This window comes from Microcaecilia unicolor, chromosome 6 (assembly GCF_901765095.1).
Source record: "Microcaecilia unicolor chromosome 6, aMicUni1.1, whole genome shotgun sequence".
NCBI classification, from domain to species: Eukaryota; Metazoa; Chordata; class Amphibia; order Gymnophiona; family Siphonopidae; genus Microcaecilia; species Microcaecilia unicolor.
In genome coordinates, this window is record NC_044036.1 from 139,044,383 (window position 1) to 139,063,269 (window position 18,887).

At 41.7% G+C, this 18,887-nt stretch overlaps 1 protein-coding gene across 2 annotated transcripts in view; it reads right to left on the reverse strand.

Annotated features, from left to right (window-relative positions):
* The window catches only part of NCKIPSD (NCK interacting protein with SH3 domain), a 128,264-nt gene that overhangs the window by 105,818 nt on the left and 3,559 nt on the right, over window positions 1–18,887 (reverse strand). Inside the window, exon 1 of one of the 2 annotated variants that reach the window (XM_030206406.1) lies at window positions 18,522–18,604. The exons of the other annotated variant lie outside the window; for it this stretch is intronic. The gene's annotated coding sequence lies outside the window, so the exon portion shown is untranslated. Of the gene's footprint in view, window positions 1–18,521; window positions 18,605–18,887 lie in introns of those variants that run through there. 2 annotated transcript variants of the gene reach the window in all.

Sequence of the window (18,887 nt, forward strand, 5' to 3'; positions counted from 1 at the left end):
TATGTAATCCAGACATTGGAACAGAGTCATCCTTACATAAATAATGTTACACACAATATACAAAGAACTAACAGAAGAATGTACCACATGCAGGGGTGGACTGAGGGTCATCTGGGCCTCCGAGCACCGAGGGTGGTCTAGGCACCCTGCCCAGCCACTGCCCGACACCCCCCTGCCACGCCAGCCGATGCCCCTACTGCCCCGGTTCTACCTGAGGGGTCCTGGTAGTCTGATGGCCTCTGTGGAGTGGCATACTCTTTCCTGCCCGCTGCACTGACGCTATTCCCCTGCCTGCCGGCACCACCGTGTTTTCAAAATGGCGGTTGAGACTTGTCACAGTAGTCTCGCAGGTCTCCACAGTCTCTGTAGACTTCTACAGGGAGTCTCGGCTGCCATTTTTTTAAAAACAGTGGTGCCCGACAGGGGGGGGAATAGCGGCAGCCCAGCAGGCTGGGCAGGAAAGAACATGTTCCTCCCTGCTTTGGCCACTAAGCAACCAGCGGCGTGCCGGGCATCCAGGCAGAGCCTCTGGGCTCTCAGGCACTGCCCGGTTGCCCGAACGATCAGTCTGCCCCTGATTACATGTGTAATGCATATCATTCACTCAGAAAACATTGTAATTTTGATTTTGAGTCTTGAATTCCAACTTCGCCAAGTAAAAACTATGCATGGTTCCACTCTTCACTTCACCACAAAACAGGGGGGAGGGGGGGTGACCCACTAAACTCAGACTTCTGAGTGGCATTCCATTTAAGCTGCACCCCGATATGATATGGCAGTGGCACATCACTAGTGCATTTACAAAACTGGAAAAGACAGTGTTTAGGGTTGGGGTAAGAATGAGACAAATGAACAAAGTATTCATGGGGGAGGTGAGGGGAAAGGAAGAGGCAAAAAGAGTAAGAAAACAGAATTAAAGTAGTAGGGCAGGAGAGTATTAAAAACAGATGATTAGTAATGACATAAGAACCACCTAGTCTCGAGCGTCTTCCATACCCTGTAGAAGTTAAAAAGGTTGCATCCTTTCTACTCAAGTTCCACACTTCGTACTATCACCCAATCTCTGGTACTATCCAAATTTGATTATTGTAATGCCATATATGCAGGTATTAAAATCTCACTCCTTAAAAAATTACAAACAGTACAAAATACCACTGTCCGTCTTGTATGCAGTGCTTCTCATTTTGAAAAGGCCTCCCCTCTCGTTAAAACTTCATTGGCTTCCCATAAATGCCAGGATCAACTTTACAATATGCATGACTGTTTACCAAATCATATATGGTTTATCACCCCCCTACATGCAACAACTAACTGATTTACCTTCACGTAATACAGTGAAAACATTTAGAGAATACCTCACACTCTACTATCCAAACTGCAACGGTCTTTCTTACAAATCAATCCTTGTCGCAGGCTTCACTTATCAGAGTACCAAACTTTGGAATTCTCTACCCAAGCAATTAAGGTACTTAGATTACCTGAGATTCCATAAATTACGAAAGGCTTGTCTCTCTTATATGTGACAACATAACCAATACTCTAGTCTAGCTTGATGTCAAACACACAATTATTGCTAATATGTTAAATGTTATAATTATCTATCATATTTTTGATGCTTTTCTTGAATGTAAGCCACATTGAACCTGAGCTTGTTCGGGATAATGTGGGATACAAAAATCATAAATAAATATAAATAAATAAATCTGTAACAAGAAAAAAAAACCTAACACTGAAAATGCAAGACCGACAGAACACAGACCTGCAAGATACGAGAGAGAAGGAGAGGACAGAAAATGTTATCAAACCATACAAGAATTAAAACTACATACCTAATTACAGCTGTTAAGCATGTATATTCATTAGTGTACCATTTTAACAAACAAACAAACAAAAATCCTCTCCCCCCTGTTTACTAAGCCACATTTACTAAGCTGTGTTGGCATTAGTGCGGCTTTAGTAAACAGGGGTGTGTGTAAGCTACATTAAGTTGATTAGTTCATGTTAAAAACACTACAGCATATTAAAATGAATGTGTGAAACAAGCTGGTGGGGGGAAAGACACCCAAGAATTGGAAAAAAAAACATTCAAATTCTTTGTCTGCACACATCCCTAAGCATCAGAAACATTTCTATTTTTAAAACATTTCTAACCTAGCACACCTGAAAAGCCTTGGGAAACGTACAGGAAAAGCAAGATACTCCAGGTACAAGACGATGAAGGAGCACCCTCAGAATGCAAGGCATGTCCCATTCTCTTCTTTCTAAGCTTCTTTTGGGAGTTTGTTTTTCACTAATTTTTGCTTCATATTTGGTGGTTGTCAGAAGGCCAGCACTGGTGGAGCTAGGAATCTCTCTTTTGATAAATAATTCTTCTTTCTAGTGGCTGTAGATCTTTTATGATTCTTCTCAGTTTTTCCAGCTCTGCATAGTATGACACTACGAGAGGGACTCTCTGAGGTTTTCTTTTCGTTGTAATGTAGTACATTTTCCCTAGGTGTGTTAAAGAGGCAATTTTGCTGGAGATCATTCTGGTCTTGTAGTCCTTCTTGAAGAATTCAGTCAAGATTTTGAGGTGTCTACCTCTGTCTTTTGGGTCAGAACATGTACTGTCTGTAGAGAATGGATTTTTTTCAGAAGGGTGGAAGCAGCTGCATCTGCCTGTTGGTTTCCTATATATATATATAGCCGTTAGCATTCATTACTCTGAGAACCCAACATAAAAAGTCTTCTATTGTACCGTTTCTGAAAGCTTCTGATGACTTATTGTCCCACTGAGGACTTTCCTACATGGAAGTACACAAAACGAGAAAATGAAAAAGCAGAGGGAATCCAAGGCAACAGACAAGTGCTAACAGAGCTAAATCTGCCAAATTATCCTCCGTTTACAAAGCTGCGATAGCCACTGTTGCTGCAGTAATGCCGACATAGCCCATTCACTTTGTAAATGGGGAGGGGGGGGGGGGTTAAACTGTGTTTTTTTCAGTCTAAAATATCTAACTTTTTATCCTTTGTATTCTTATGAGAAATGTAGGAAAACTGCTACTTAGTACTCTTCAAATGGCAACTGCATTGGAACAGGAAGCAAGATTAGTTGAGTTTGAGAGCATAAATCATGACCACACCTAACAAACAAACAACCCCACACACACATACACATAACGAACTGTGACGGTTTTCACTAGTAGGATGACCCAGAACAGGCTATGCCCAACACCAATAGGTTCCCCATAAGGCATGGTACCCTGAGTCCAGGGGAAAATAAGGCAGTGTTTTCTGCCTGTGGCCATCACCTTCTCTTCATGTTGAGCCCTCCAGTGCTAGTGGCCACCAGGGCTTAGCTGCCCAAACTGAGAACCAGAAAGCAGAACCATCCACAAATAGAGGCAGGCACAAGGCACTCACACTGATGAGGAGCAAGGCAGGAATAAGGACAAGATCCAACAGAAACTAGAGAAAGATCAAGAAGCATCCAATGATGAAAAGGTGTTATGGTGACATTAAGACTACCTTGTGCAATCCTAGCTTTCATCTTGTTCTTGTCTAGCATATCAGCCTTAGGAGTCCCTAATAATTGCCCAAACCCTGGCTAGGGACTCTAAAAGAACAAATCAGCCCAAGTAAAGGTACTGACAGATTGGCTCAGTCACCTAAATAAAACAGCTAATAGAAGAAGTCTGATAAATCTGAGTCCCTACCACAGCTTAAAGGTAATAAATAGAAATAAAACACCACAAATAAAGAAAGATAAGATTATATCTTTAATTATTTTGGTGTTTTATTTATTACCTTTAAAGTGCACTAAGAGCAACCACACCACTTTATCCACAGCAGCTTAGCGAGGCTGCCAAGTTACTCAACCAACAAAAGGGAGATTTAAGGGCAGCCCTGGCTTTCTGACAAGCCTAAATAATTTAAAAAGAAAAGTCTGTATGGTCCTTGCAACCAGTGAAACTCAATAAAAATTATGAAAAAAAATGGCCCAAAACCTACTTAAATCATGCAATGGCTTATTTCAAGGCATCCCAGGTACTATCACACACCAGCTCTGCCTAGAAAACAGAACAGGAGAAAAACTCCATTGGAGAAAACAATCTCAATTCCAGAAAACCAGGAGCTATGAGCTAAGCATTAACACGAAGCTGCAATTCAGTTCAAAATACTAAAAATTCTAAAGAACATGAGCACACAGCTTAGAAAAAACACTCGAGCAAATCACTTAGCTGTAGCCCCAGCGTCCACAATTAGCTGCAGTCCAAAAAAAATCTTCCTTCAACCATTTGTATTCCAAATCAAAGCAGTCCACATCAACAAAAGCCTTGTTTCACGCTGGGTGGAGGAGTAGCCCAGTGGTTAGTGCAGCGGACTTTGATCCTGGGGAACTGGGTTTGATTCCCACTGCAGCTCCTTGTGACTCTGGAGAAGTCGCTTAACCCTCCATTGCCCCAGGTACAAATAAGTACCTGTATACAGTGGGGGAAATAAGTATTTGATCCCTTGCTGATTTTGTAAGTTTGCCCACTGACAAAGACATGAGCAGCCCATAATTGAGGGGTAGGTTATTGGTAACAGTGAGAGATAGCACATCACAAATTAAATCCGGAAAATCACATTGTGGAAAGTATATGAATTTATTTGCATTCTGCAGAGGGAAATAAGTATTTAATCCCTCTGGCAAACAAGACCTAATACTTGGTGGCAAAACCCTTGTTGGCAAGCACAGCGGTCAGACGTCTTCTGTAGTTGATGATGAGGTTTGCACACATGTCAGGAGGAATTTTGGTCCACTCCTCTTTGCAGATCATCTCTAAATCATTAAGAGTTCTGGGCTGTCGCTTGGCAACTCGCAGCTTCAGCTACCTCCATAAGTTTTCAATGGGATTAAGGTCTGGTGACTGGCTAGGCCACTCCATGACCCTAATGTGCTTCTTCCTGAGCCACTCCTTTGTTGCCTTGGCTGTATGTTTTGGGTCATTGTCGTGCTGGAAGACCCAGCCACGACCCATTTTTAAGGCCCTGGCGGAGGGAAGGAGGTTGTCACTCAGAATTGTACGGTACATGGCCCCATCCATTCTCCCATTGATGCGGTGAAGTAGTCCTGTGCCCTTAGCAGAGAAACACCCCCAAAACATAACATTTCCACCTCCATGCTTGACAGTGGGGACGGTGTTCTTTGGGTCATAGGCAGCATTTCTCTTCCTCCAAACACGGCGAGTTGAGTTCATGCCAAAGAGCTCAATTTTTGTCTCATCTGACCACAGCACCTTCTCCCAATCACTCTCGGCATCATCCAGGTGTTCACTGGCAAACTTCAGACGGGCCGTCACATGTGCCTTCCGGAGCAGGGGGACCTTGCGGGCACTGCAGGATTGCAATCCGTTATGTCCTAATGTGTTACCAATGGTTTTCGTGGTGACAGTGGTCCCAGCTGCCTTGAGATCATTGACAAGTTCCCCCCTTGTAGTTGTAGGCTGATTTCTAACCTTCCTCATGATCAAGGATACCCCACGAGGTGAGATTTTGCGTGGAGCCCCAGATCTTTGTCGATTGACAGTCATTTTGTACTTCTTCCATTTTCTTACTATGGCACCAACAGTTGTCTCCTTCTCGCCCAGCGTCTTACTGATGGTTTTGTAGCCCATTCCAGCCTTGTGCAGGTGTATGATCTTGTCCCTGACATCCTTAGACAGCTCCTTGCTCTTGGCCATTTTGTAGAGGTTAGAGTCTGACTGATTCACTGAGTCTGTGGACAGGTGTCTTTCATACAGGTGACCATTGCCGACAGCTGTCTGTCATGCAGGTAACGAGTTGATTTGGAGCATCTACCTGGTCTGTAGGGGCCAGATCTCTTACTGGTTGGTGGGGGATCAAATACTTATTTCCCTCTGCAGAATGCAAATAAATTCATATACTTTCCACAATGTGATTTTCCGGATTTAATTTGTGATGTGCTATCTCTCACTGTTACCAATAACCTACCCTTCAATTATGGGCTGCTCATGTCTTTGTCAGTGGGCAAACTTACAAAATCAGCAAGGGATCAAATACTTATTTCCACCACTGTATACTATGTAAACCAATTTTGAATGTAGTTGCAAAAGCCACAGAAAGGTGGTATATCAATTATATCAAGTCCCATTTCCCTATTTGAGATTCTACATGGAATGTTGCTAGTGGAGGAGTAGCCTAGTGGTTAGTGCAGTGGACTTTGATCCTGGGGAACTGAGTTCAATTCCCACTGCAGCTCCTTGTGACTCTGGGCAAGTCACTTAATCCTCCATTGCTCTAAATATAAAAGAAGAGCCTGTAAACTGCTTTGAATTTAACCACATAAAGGCGGTATATTAATTTATTTATTTATTTAGATTTTGCTCAAACCTTTTTCAGTAATAGCTCAAGGTGAGTTACATTCAGGTAGACTGGATATTTCTCTGTCCCAGGAGGGCTCACAATCTAAGTTTGTACCTGAGGCAATGGAGGATTAAGTGACTTGCCCAAGATCACAAGGAGCAGCAGTGGGATTTGAACCACCCACCTCTGGATTTCAAGACCGGTGCACTAACCACTAGGCTACTCCTCCACTCCCTTTCTCTAACTGCCGTGCCAGGAGGAGAGAACTGAATTCAACTTTTTTATTATTATTATTTGTGATAGCTTATTAGTCTGCTTTTTTATATCTTTTCTGGCAAGCCTATCACGATGCATTATGAGACCTGCAGCATGAATTTCAATGGGCAGAATCAGGGACTATAAATCCCACTGTGCTTCTAGGATATAAGTTCAGAACCAGGACTGGCCAAACTGTTTCACTCCTGGAACTGGGTAACTTAGCATCTCTGCATAAGAAAACTTCCTTATGCAATGTTTCACTGATTTCTGGTACACCCACAGGAGTTTCTCACAGAAGAGGCCTAAGTAGGTTTCATTTGCCTGCCCTCAAAGGAAAAAAAAAACCTTATGCTAGGTTACTTCCCCACTGGATGAGAACAACCCACTTCTGTGAGTCTTTGTAACTGCCATGATCCTCAAATCCACCTGCTTCCAAGACTCCAACTTACAGTCTTCCATTCCAGGTTATACTTTTTGTTATTATGCTTCCTGCTTCCAAGATCCTTATCTAGGGGCTATAGCTACCTTTGCTTCAGTAAAATAAGGCTAGAAGTTAAGGGGGATTGCCCTTGACCTGTTGCCCTGACATTATATCGCCAGTAAGTGCTGGGGGAACTGGCTGCCTTTCAGCAGGGGGGGGGATACACTGCATAATGCTGATATACAAGGGGTCAATGAATTAAAAAGAAAAATGAAAACACATCAGGAAACTAAACAAAATATAATTTGAATGCACACCCTTAGTGTCAATGCACTCCACATGTACAGCCTTCTCAAAACGCACACCGAGTCAGGGTCACCAAGATTTCACCTTTATGCTGTGGATGTTTGTTTGGAGAACTATTTCCATGACTGTACTGTGTTACAGCTCCAGCTCTTCACGCTGCTGATTGCCCCTATTTTCTCCTTTATTTTGGAGAAAGCAGAACATTTGAATTTTGGTTATCATTGATATTATTCTAATGAAGAAACCAGTACCTAACAGCTTTGAACTTGTTTCATAAAATCCATCTTGAAATAGGAAGCTACCTGGACTAGCAATACTACCTGGGATGACTTTATTTATGGCCGTTTTCACTGATGTCTACACCCTGGACTAAGATGATACTCAACTGGTTTAGTGGGGATAAGGACTGTTGACTTATGAATTACTGCAGCTAATAGGAAGAATTTGAGCACTAAAGGCAGCAGCTGGAGCAGCAACCATCCACCAAAATCCATTCCGTAAGAGGCTTTTGCATGCTTAAGAGTGTTTCAAGTACTTCGCTTCACAGAGAGCAGCATAAGGATGCGCACACAAAATTTTTCCGCTGAATATAAAACGAGAGCAGTATCATGGCAGTCAAAAGTGACAGGCACATGGATGAAGAGTAGGATTAATGGCTTCTCTAGCAGGTTACAAGCACAACACACCACATCTGCTGTGAATTCACTATTCCTGTTCTAAACAGGAGCAAAATAAAATGACAAAGAGAAAGTACTATCAACATGGGAATAGACTAATGAGAAACTCATATAAAAACCACAACTGTACAGGCACATTACAAATAAGTCTGGACCAGGCTTTCCAAAGACTTGCTCATTTACAGAAAGGGAAAGGGACTTGATATACCGCCTTTCTGTGGTTTTTGCAACAACATTCAAAGCGGTTTACATAGTATATGCAGGTACTTATTTGTACCTGTGAGCTGCAGTGGGAATCAAACCCAGTTCCCCAGGATCAAATCCGCTGCATTAACCACTAGGCTACTCCTCCACTAGCAACATTCCATGTAGAATCTCAAATAGGGAAAGGGAAATGGGACTTGATATACCACTTTGCTCACATTAAACGTCATCTGCCATTTAGATGCCCAGTCTCCCAATCTCATAAGGTCCACTTGTAATTTTTCACAATCCTCTTGTGATTGAACAACTTTGAAAAACTTTGTGTTATCAGCACAGACCCACTATCTACCCTTCTCCATTGAGAATACTTACCATTTAACCCTACTCTCTGTTTCCTACCTTTTAACCAGTTTTTAATCCACAATAGGACACTATCTCCTATCCCATGACTCTCCAATTTTCTCTGCAGTCTTTCATGAGGTACTTTGTCAAATGCCTTTTGAAAATCTAGATACACAATATCGACTGGCTCACCTTTATACACGTTTGTTCACCCCTTCAAAGAAATGTAATAGATTGGAGAGGCAAGAGTTCCCTTCAATAAATCTGTGATGGCTACAATGGATTGAACAAATTCTTGCTCCACCTCCCCCTGCTGGAGGAAGTGTGTATTTTCCACTGGCAGGACTACCGTAGTCTTGCAGGAGTCAAGGAAAGACATTTACCAGGTAACATACAACTGTGTGTGATATATATCTATCTCACACCTTTTCAGTAGTGGCTCATGTTGAGTGACATTAAAGTATACTAGGTGGAGGAGTAGCCTAATGGTTAGTAAAATTGGCTGATAGCCTGGGGAACTGAGTTCGATTCCCATTGTAGCCCCCTGCGACCCTGGGCAAGTCACCTAACCCTTCATTGCCCCAGGTACAAAAAAAAAAAAAAAAAAAAAAAAAAAAGATTGTGAGCCCACTAGGGTCCATGAAACATTTATTCTCAAGTTTTCTTCACAGCCAAACTAAACTGAAAAATAAATGTCAGATCTTTCAGCTCATCTCCTAGAGGTTTGCTTTAGTGTGAAGGCAAACACTCCCTGTCACTGAATATATTACTTAACACAGTATTCATCTATTGACAAAGCTTTCAGCCTGCATATTCTGCTTTTAAGAACAAGTCATTTCAAGGGTGATTTTATAAAAGGGTGTCTAGGTTAATAGGGAGGAAGGCTTCTCTTTTCTGCTTATTTTATGCATAGGCCCCTTTGTCTTTATATAAAATACCAGCACAAATTCTGCAGAAACATTGCCAAAGCTGAACGCCAACATTTGCACCTGCTCTAGGGGAAGCCTAAATGTTAACGTATAAAGCAAGCATCAGCTACACTCCACCCAAACCCCTTCCCTGAGCACACAACAGTTTACATCTCCCATACTTTTAGGCATTTTACATGCAACAAACATTTAGAAAATTACTTTCTTTAAAGTCTTGATCAGTACTGAGCCTGAACAAAAACTCAACCACTCAAGCAATAGTTCATTGAGAGTTCAATTTAAGTCTTGTATATTACTACATACTATGGACTTTCATATTTAGCTGGAACAAATAATATATGTGATGGATTGCCCAACACATGAGCTCAGGGTGAGTAGGCATCACTTCACACAAAATATATTTACAGTATATCCGGTAGGATATCGTAAGAACTAACAGACATACTGGGTAAGACCAATGGTCCATCTAGCCCAGTATCCGTTTCAACAGTGGCCAATCCAGGTCACAAGTACCTGACAAAATCCCAAAGAGCAGCAAAGTTCCAGAATCCCAAAGAGCAGCAAGATTCCATGCTACCAATCCCAGGGCATGCAGTGGCTTCCCCATGTCTATCTCAGTAGCAGATTATGTACTTTTACTCCAGGAACTTGTCCAAATCTTTTTTAAACCTAGAATGCTAACTGCAAAGAGTTCCAGAGCTTAACTATTCATTGAGTGAAAAAATATTTCCTCTTGTTTTAAAAGTATTTCCATCTAACTTCACCGAGTGTCCTCCAGCCTTTGCACTTTTTGAAAGAGTAAAAAACTGATTCACTTCTTCTCATTCTACACCACTCAGGATTTTACAGACCTCAGTCATATCTTCCCTCAGCCATCTCTTTTTCTAAGCTGAAGAGCCCTAACCTCTTTAGCCTTTCCTCATATGAGAGGAACTCCAGCTCCTTTATCATTTTAGTCGCTCTTCTTTGAACCTTTTCTAATTCCGCTAATATCCAGAGCCAACTAGAACTTTCAATGTTACACCTAACCTAGAAAACGTTTGGGTATGCAAGTCAGTAGCTTAATTATAATTTTACAATATCATGCATCCATGCCCATTGCCACTGCATTTAGAAATCATTTGTTAACTTTTAATATTTTTATAAACATGTCACAGAAAAAGGATACTAAAACATGTCTTTATATAGTTGTGAGTGTTCTTACAGATATCAATGGCATTTGTTTTTCCTTAGATGAAGATACCAGGGGAGGGGAGGGGAAAGGAAGAAAGGAATCTTTGTTACAGGCTCCAATTTTCATGCAGAACAGAACCCCAGTCCAGACTGTACAGTCAAAACATTGATGATGATGTTTTTTCATCAATCTTCTGTTGGGGGGAGTTGATACCATCTCTGTTTTTTTCCACAGGATGGATAACCAATAAGATGATGATGCAATTATGGTGTTAAAAATAAAAGTATTAACTGGGAAAATGTCTGCAAAGCAAAACTATTGCAGTTTGCACAGGATCAGTTAGGAACAGAACTGGAATTTCCCATCCTTGCTTGTACACTTCTTAGGGACACCTTCACTTCTTTCTTTGAACTTTAGTCTCCTATTTGGCTTGTCCTCAAGGACTCCTGCTTGAGTCTCTTTTCTTTAACCCTTTGCACCCCTAGACCAGAGCAGCAGATGGGCAGGTCCCTCCTTGCTCCATCTACTTCCACACAGATAAGACGCTTCTAGATAGGTTTCCCACATACACTTCTCACCAGTTTTATACAGACGATCTTGTTCTCTCAAGAACTAGGATCAGTCCTGCAATTGCCGATTCTTTGTGGGCTACAAAATTTTCAACAGCAAGAGCATATGAATAAATCAGAGACATAATATATGACTTTTCAAGAACTCACAAGCCCTGTCTTTGGAAATCAAGGTCCAATAAAAACACCACACACAAAAATTCCCCCCCCCCCCCCTGTTTTCAAGAACACAATGCAATGCACATCGATATTTTTTCATGTTTGTTGAAAAGAAATTTAGAGATGCCTGTGAATACAGATGTGCTAAAGATTCCAATGATTTCACTGCTGATTTTTTAACAATTTAATGCAAAACTATTTGCCTTCCGACTGAAGCTCTCTCTCTCTATTTTAACCTTAACTGAAAGGATTCTCCTCTAAGGATGCTTGTTTTTTTTTGGTTTTTTTTTTCAAAATTTACAGGCACAGAATGGAAGACTCTAGAAACACTTCAGTAAATCTCATCTTTGCTTCCATGTCAAGGGGGAAAAGGTTAGAATGCAAGACACAAGTGCTGATTTTGTTAATGTTCGAGCGAAACATCAGCCCACAATAAATAACACTCCTTACCCTCCCCCCTTCTGGATCAAACACTGAGGCTGCAATTTATTCTCTGGGTTTGATACAAGTTGTCATTCCTGAGGTTTGTGACATCGACAGAAACCATCCATGAAGTGACAGAATTCTGTTTCATCAAACACAGGAATGTGGGCTCAGTTTTGCTACATTTAATATTGGCTGCCTCTGTCTTCGTTCTTTCAGTAATGTATTACTTTCTAAGCCTCAGTTTTTATGTGCAAGAAATTTACTAGACTGCTCATCCAAACAAGCTTTCTCTCAGCAGCTTACAGAAAGTTCATAATTACACTTCCAAAACACCAAACATTTAAAACATAATCTCATCTTCATAAAGAAAGTCACCTCAATAATAAAAAACTACTGCATACTCAAATTCCAGTTTCATACAGTGCGTCTAATCATTTCTATAGCGCTACTAGACATATGCAGCACTGTACAAAAACAATAAAAGACCATCCCAGATCAACACAGCTTATAACCTGCTCAAGACAAACGAGAGAAAAAGGATTATGCAGTTACAATTCAAAACAACAAGGGTGCTGAACTAGATAACTGGTGAAAAAAATAAAAGTAACCTCAAAAAAAGTAGGCTTTTAGCCTGGACTTGAATAGGGCCAGGAGTATGTTGCACCCCACTCAGAAAAGTCTATTCCAGATGTACAACACAGCAAAATGGAAGGAATGGAGTCTGTGATGAAGGAAAATGGCACAGACAGGAGTGACCTGCATAATGAACAGAGTGCCTGGGGAGGACCGTAGGAAGAGATGAGAGAGGAGGGATACTGAGGAGCTTCTGAATGAATGCACTTGTAAGTCAGTGACTAGTCCAATGTGTACACAGAAATGATAGGAAGCCAATGAAGTGTCTCTCTGTACACTCAGTGATATTAAAATTCTTGATTCTCATTACACAGTTATATTTTCTTTTATTGATATAGTTTATGAAGAACTTCAGTGATGATAATTTTAATACTATGCTCATGAAATATTAAAGAAAATATGTATTAGATTTGATTTGCCATTTAACTGCTGATATTCTTACTGCCTTTCTCCATTCTATTAGCAACAGTTTAGGTTATATACTCATCAATATACTTACAAACGAAAGAAGTCTTCATGACACTTTATGAATGGTTTTGTGCCCTGAAACTGAAAATTAACTCCAATAAAACCAACACACTATGGGTGAGAAACAAGACAGCTAGACAATCAGACACACACCCCTGAACTGGCAGGAACAACAATCCCACTGAAGAACAAAACCAAACTTTTGGCAGTACGGATAGACTCACACCTCAATATGTCCTCACAACTAAACAATGTGATATGTAAAAGCTTCTTCAAATTAAAACTTCTCCGGCACATGAATCATCTACTTGGCCAAACCCATTTCTGCATTACTGTACAGGCTATGGTTCTTACAGGACTTGCCTTCTGCAATATAGTCTATTTAGGACTATCAGACAAATCACTGAAATGTCTGCAAATAGTAGAAAATGCAGCTGCTAAATTGATAGGAGAAGGTCGCTGATCTGATCATGCTACACCATTTCTCATCAAACTACACTGGCTACCCCATTAAAAGCAAGAATAAAATCCAAGCTACTCATAATGATCTTTAAAAGTCTCAATGGCCTCACACCATCCTACATTCGGCACCTCGTCCAACTACATCAACCCAAAAGAACCCTAAGATCCTTAAAGGAAATCAAACCGGTTATACCAACTTCATAAGAATGCCAAAGAAAGAAAAAACTCACAACATGACAATTACAGGCAAAGGAGTGGAACTGTGGAATTTACTGCCACAAGACTTAAGATTGTTAACAGACTATCTGCATTTCAGACGCTCAGTTAAAACTTGGTTATTCCAGAAACACTTTTCAACCTCAGGAAAACTAGCCCCACATCTACAGAAGACATGAAAGATGAAACATGAAACTACCTGCTAAATCTAGCAGAACGCTCACACGGAACCTAAACGTCCTGAAAAAAATGGTGAAGGGTCTACGTTATAGACTATGAGTTCCAAAGACTATCAAGTTTCATATTAAATATGATCTTACATAAACAATTATGCTCTACCATGTCTAGCTAGTTAATAAGATGTAATATAATTTTGTTTAGTGTATATTGAACAGTTCCACTGTAAATTATTACTAATTAATGCTAGTTAATGTTTTGATAACATACTGTTAAATGTAAATCACTTAGAACTTGTCGGTAAAGCGGGTTATAAATGCCAAATTAAATTAATTACAGTTTGCAATTGTTCTGTACTCTGCAATATCACATATGTGTTGCTAATTCAATACATGTCATTGCTAATTGCTATGGAAGTTATTACCAGTAGCAATTACTTGCCATGCTTTTTTTTTTTTAACTGCAAAATACTCTATGAAGGTGACAGGAACAGAGCTGGGAGGCTGTCGTATTGTAAACGGCACGGAGATAGGCGACTGCCCACATAGTAGCCAGGTTGGTGACACGCAGATAATTCCCCAAAACCAAACAGGTCAGTGCTGGCAAACTGAAGGTGGCCAAATACTGTCCTGCAACAACTAGGAGGATAACTGTTCCATATACAGCTTCACTGGTTTTAGATTATTAAACAATTTTTTGGGGGGGGGGGGGCTGGATGTTGGATTCACCTGCAATATTCTAGAAGAAAACCTGGCGTTGATAAGGTACAATTCTACAGTGGCCACACTCCTATGGACAGAAATAACTGGGCGAACTAATTGGCCCAGTGGCAGTATTGTGACATGCCAAATGGGAGACCTGGGTTTGAACCCCTGGACTTGTTTTTTTTGCACTCTAGGAACACACCATTCCACCAAGATAAGGTCCTGAATATCCAGATGCATTGGAAAGGCCTTGGGAAAAGCCCGAAGGCAACAAATGACCGCCGAAGATTGCCCGTCAGCCAGCACCGGCTCCTCAACAGAGAGCGCCACCAGCAACTCAGAAATGAGGGTGCCCAACTCATTTCTGTGAAACAATCAGGAGGACCCACGGGTTGTCCCCCTCCCCTTCCCCCGGGGGAAGCTCCACCCTCCTCCAAGGGCTCTCTCAGGGAAGCGCCCCCCCCCCCCCCCCCCGAAAACTGAGAGGCCACCTCCGAATCCAGTGAGCTATGAGACCAGGAGTCCTCCTGGTCCCCAGACGAATCACGCAGGCAGAACTTTGGAGCTACAGGCCCCTGCACATCACCTCCTCAAGATCCTGACCACCACATTGCTTCAAAAGATAAGCCTGAAGGAGCAGCAAGACAAACTTCTAAGAAAATTGCATCCCATGTGTCTGTCCTGCTCCTGGAGGCCCCCCCAAAACTCGCTGCCTATGGGGTGCATCTCGCTCTCGCCTCCCCATAAAGGATGCCGCTCCCGCAAAAATGTCCGCAACCACATCTCCCTGAGATGACACACGCTGCTGGCGCCTGGGAGAAGCAGCAGCTGATGCAAGGCCCCCTCCTCCCACAGAGCCGCCTTCACCATCGCTGATTTCCCCACCTTCACTTCTATAGCATGAGCAGCCTCCGGCCTGCACTCTGTGTAGCGGCTCACCTTGAGCAGCGCTTCACCCCTTCTGCCAGCGCTGACATTGGGGCTCCCACCCGACGAAACAAGCAGTGTTAGGCCCCTGAGCCGCTAACACCCTCGTTATGCACGTCCGTTGATGCTCCCTGCCGACGAAGTGCAGATCTCAGTCTGGAAGGGAAAGATGACTTACCCGCTGGTTTGCCCTATGCGTTCTCAAGTCCAGCCCCACCAGAGAGCAGAACTCACAGCCTCACAATCACAGGTCCCAGCAGCTGACCGCCTCTCCTAACAGTGTTTTCAGGCTTATTCTTTCTTTTTTTCTTTATATCCCTGCTAAACAGGCTCCTTGGGCAGAAAAGTGCAGCTAGAGAAAACTTCAACCAAGCAGCAGAGTGACAGGGACCCACCACCACCAGGTTTGACACCCGCACACAGGCCTTCTGGAATCCTCCAAGCAAACGACTCCCAGCCAGACCCTGGGACAAGGCCTCAAGACAAGAAACAAAGCCATGTCTATCCACCTGCTTGAGATAGAAAATACTGAGGAGCTGAGCTAGGAGTCTCGGTATATAGGCTAAAGCTCAACTCTGTATTCTTTATCTCCACCTGCTGGTCAATGGACACGACTATCTTACTCGTCCTGGAATAATAGGAATATACGTAAAGGAAGCCTCATATTTTCAAACTATAGAACCACTGTTCTCTAACCTATCCTCAGGAACCCGCAGCTAACTGGACCGTCAGGATATCCACATTGCCTCAGCTCCAAACTTAAAGGGTGATTCTATACATCGGCACCTAAAGATAAATGCCAATTGTGCACATAAATTATAGAAAAACACGTGTGTGACTTGTACCACTAATTGGCAAATACGCACATAAGAGCTGGGTGCTATTCTATAACATACATGCCAAAATGGCTTAGCAAAAAAGTGCGAGAGGGATGTAAACATGGGCCTATCTCCGAGAAACATCCACAACGCACCCAGGGTGGGAAGATGGATGTTGCTGGGGCAGGGGGTGCTCAACAGAAGTATAGGAGGGGGAAAGTATTTGGGGAGAGTGCTGCCGCAGCATCTGTCATCAGCATTATTTATTTATGCCAGGGCTGCACCGCATTATCTGCGCTGCATGTAACAGTGCAACATTGCCTCTGCGGTAACCTGCTGCCCTGTGCACTATATGCAGGACAGATGCTGGGCATGCCCTCTCCCTTTACCACATGTTACTTTTTGCAGTAAAATGCCATACATGCAAAACATACAGCACATTAGAAGGGCCCCTTAATTTCCATATTTATATTCTTCTATCTAACTGAGAGGACAAAATGGAGTACATCCACACAAAATAAGCAAATAATTATCAAAATAAAACACCATTAAATCAACCAACCCAAACCAATCCTTCCCTAAATCATAAAACTACAAAATCCTTCCCTCCAACTTCCTCCACCCCAATATACCTCCTTAAAATCAAACAACAAAGTCTCTCTGCTCCCTCTTACAACTACAGCAGTCAGTCATAGGTTTTAATTTTCTTCAGTAATTTATTTCTTAACGGCTCTGCTGCATTTCATGCCTATGGGGAAAAAATGTATAAATCAAGCCCGTAGACTATAAAACCTTCTTGCATTTACTATCCAAACTGAATTGCCAAGCAAGAGGTATAAAACACATACATTATTGACCATGTTCCCTAAAAACAGTCAATAACAATAACCTGAATGCCTGCTCATGTGACCTGGTTTTGATCATTCTGGTCACATGGAGAAGTGCCAAGGTTTAATAAAACGTTTCACCCCTCAAGGTAAATATTACACATGGTAAATATCTACATCAAGTCAGTGAATCTGTTTTCACCTCAAGAGAAATTGATATTCAGTAAAATATGTACTGGCAGTATTTTAGCACAGGTATAAACAATCTTCCAGCCTTTAGAAGACTTTCTTTTGCTTGGGTTCCCTACTAGTTCAGCTTTGAGAGACATTCCTTAAGTTCAGCGGCGCTGATGTTGGTTTGGAGTCAGAAGCTTCAAGGTTTAAATACAAAGGGTAAACAGGGCACAGTACGGCAGAGTAATTTATATTACATTATATACAGAACACACAGACACAAAAACATGCAGATTTTATTCTATCTAATCAAGAATTAGGGATCCAAGTAATGACGTGCAATATGTTGTAAAAACCCTTCCCAAATAATCAGTGAGGAAAATCCCTTGTCTAAACACGCAGTCATTAGGGATTCTACCCATGACACTAGCCCTCAACTCCAGTTCTCCAGCTCCCACCAAACCATTTTGGCTTTCACAATAACCACAATATGGGAAATATTTAAATCTATTGACCAAGAAGCTGTGTCGTTCAATATTCAATCAGACATGTCAAGTGCATTCGACCTAGTAGACCACACCACACTAATGACACTGCTCGACAACATAGGAATCAGCGGTGCAGTGACAACTTGGTTCAATGGCTTCCCAAAGACCAGATCCTACATTGTAAATATGTCCAACCAAACATCAGCCTCCTGGATCTCTGAGTGCAGGGTACCACAGGGATCGCCAATACTGTTCAATGTAATGATGGCTCAGAAAAAACTGGAATTAATGGGTTTGTATGGGGTATATTAGAAGGATAAATTCCTAATATATATATATATATATAGGTAAGTGTTATATCTGATAATTACCACAAATGCAATTATTCTGAACTCATTTGCACAGGGATGACCGTACCTAATTAGCCCTATGGCTAGCTAGCTGTAGCAATGAAAGAAACAATGTCACAGATGGAATACATATTATTTATTATGAATAGAAAAATAATAGTTATATATATGTGGCAAATTGCAAAGCAGATTACAAAAATAGCTTGTACCAAAAATAGATTATCACCAAAATATATATACAAAAATATATGATTACCCAAACGGACTATCTAAATGAGTGATTACACAACCAATCACAATACTAATATCCTAATGATTATTATGAGAACTTACACCACATGTCTTATGCAAAATACACACTTAGCAGCTAATTATTCACTGACCATAAATCCTGAAATAAAACCAATCACAGATAAAACCATAGCTATCCCTCTGACCATAGGTAGTATATCCAGTTATCTCACCTTGCCGTCTTATGGCACACTTCCAATGGTAAAGAAGTGGATTCCTCCTCTTAGACTCAAGCTGAAGCCCCAGCGAGTCTGTCAGTCCAGGAATAAAGTCCAAGTTCAGTATTCTAGATACAGATGGCACAGTCTTTAGGGAGGCCCTTTTGTTACAAGGTATCCAGTTCACTGGTGTAGGAAATCAGTCTCTTGCTCTCTCTCTCTCAGAGACTTCTAACCTCCAACAAGTCTTCTGGTTTTCTTCCTTCTGTTCGCCTTCTTCAGTCCAACATTGGCATCCAAGGGTCAGATGATATCTGTGGACCAATCACAGACGGTGTAATAATGTTCAGCCAGATTGATGGTCACAAAGAGAGACCTTTG